Source organism: Gracilinanus agilis, unplaced genomic scaffold (genome assembly GCF_016433145.1).
Source record: "Gracilinanus agilis isolate LMUSP501 unplaced genomic scaffold, AgileGrace unplaced_scaffold18574, whole genome shotgun sequence".
Classification (NCBI taxonomy): Eukaryota; Metazoa; Chordata; class Mammalia; order Didelphimorphia; family Didelphidae; genus Gracilinanus; species Gracilinanus agilis.
This window is the reverse complement of record NW_025349776.1, coordinates 6,314-8,118: the sequence shown is the minus strand read 5'-3', so window position 1 is coordinate 8,118 and position 1,805 is coordinate 6,314. Positions and strand designations below refer to the sequence as shown.

The following is a 1,805-nucleotide window of genomic DNA, read 5'->3' as shown; positions in this document are numbered from 1 at the left end:
GATGGGGTATGGGGGGGAGGGAAGAAGGAGGAGGGGAATGATCTGCTTTACTTAGGAAGAATTCCTGAATTGGCGAGATTATAAACCCTTTTAAGAGCATTAGCTATTATGATCATCACTGACAAATAAATCAAGAATTCTCAGACCTGAAAAACCATCCACAAGTCACCTAGTCTAACCAGTAGCTGAACTATGATCCCTTTTCACATAGCCACAAATGATTAGTCTTTCACTGAAACCACAATCTCCAGAAGAAGTTAATTCCACTTTGGGAATAGTGCTAATTAAATTTACCTTCCTGCAATTTCTAAGTCTGTTATCTAAAGCCAAGAAGAACTCGAATCCCCTTTCGTTATGGTAGCCCTTAAAATACATGCAGAAGGCTATCACATCCCTCAAAAGTATTGTTCTCTGGGCTTGGCATCTCTGCTTCCATTCTCACATCCTTCACCTGATTCTCGAACAACATCACCTTCAGTTTCCTAAGATCATGACCCACCCTTCTCAATGTACTAAAAAGCTTGAGAAAATTCTTCTAAAAATATGGCATAGAAGACAGGGCATGTTTACTCTTTTGGGCTGTCAGAACCCCCTAGCTCCTGGCTGATCCGTGTAGATTACTGCTTCTGTTCCCCACAACCATGTCTAAGTCTTTGAAGAAGCTGGTGGAGGAGAGTCGGGAGAAGAACCAGCCCGAGGTGGGCATGTGTGACTGAGGCATCTCCAACATGCTAGATGTCCATGGCTTGTTTACTTTATCCCACACTACACAACTGGTTCTCAGCCACAACAAGCTAACAACTGTGCCTCCAAATGTGTCAGAACTGAAGAATCTGGAAGTACTGAACTTTTTCAATAACCAGATTGAAAAGCTCCCCACGCAGAGCAGCAGCCTCCAAAAACTCAAACACCTGAACCTTGGTATGAAGAAGCTAAATACTTTGCCCCAAGGATTTGGCTCCTTACCAGCTCTGGAGGTCCTTGATTTGACTTATAACAACTTGAATGAAAATTATCTTCCTGGAATCATCTTCTACCTTACCACCCTGCATGCACTTTATCCAAGTGCCAACGTTTGAAATCCTGCCGCCAGATATTGGGAAGCTCACAAAGTTGCAGATACTCAGCTTTAGGGATAATGATCTGATATCACTGCCAAAAGAAATTGGGGAACTTACGCAACTGAAAGACCTACACATCCAAGGGAAACCCCGGCTGTCCTTCTCCCTGAGCTTGGAAACTTGGATTTGACAGGTCAGAAGCAGGTCTTCAAAGCAGAAAATAATGCCTGGGTTACCCCAATTGCTGACCAGTTCCAGCTCGGAGTGCTCATGTCTTTGAATACATCCGTTCTGAAACATACAAGTACCTCTATGGCAGAGACATGCAGGCAAACCCAGAGCCTCCGAAGAAGAATAATGACAAATCAAAGAAGAAGTCAAGATCTGTTTTCGTTGCAAATTCCAAAGAAGGCTCAGCTTTTAAATCCTTGAATAAGAATCATGAAATTCCATATTATCAAGAAAAAGTAAAGCTATGTAATCATTTACTGTAATTTAACACTGCTCATTCTTCTCTTTCTGTGTACATTATTAACATGTGTATAATGACTTTTATTCTATTAAGTCATACATATATCCCTCTTGTGCTTTAGTCTGTGGCCTTGTACACACCAAGACATTATGTTCATTTTACTTATAAATGATTTTAATAAAATCTCTTATTCGTAAAAAATGAATATATAAATGAAAATATGGTATAAAAAAATGGAAGGTGATTCTCTAGGTGTAGCCATGCTCAGGCAC

General features: G+C 40.7%; 1 pseudogene; it reads left to right on the top strand.

Annotated features, from left to right (window-relative positions):
• Positions 1-641: 641 nt before the first annotated feature.
• On the top strand, positions 642-1,528 carry LOC123254256 (annotated as a pseudogene).
• Positions 1,529-1,805: the final 277 nt, after the last annotated feature.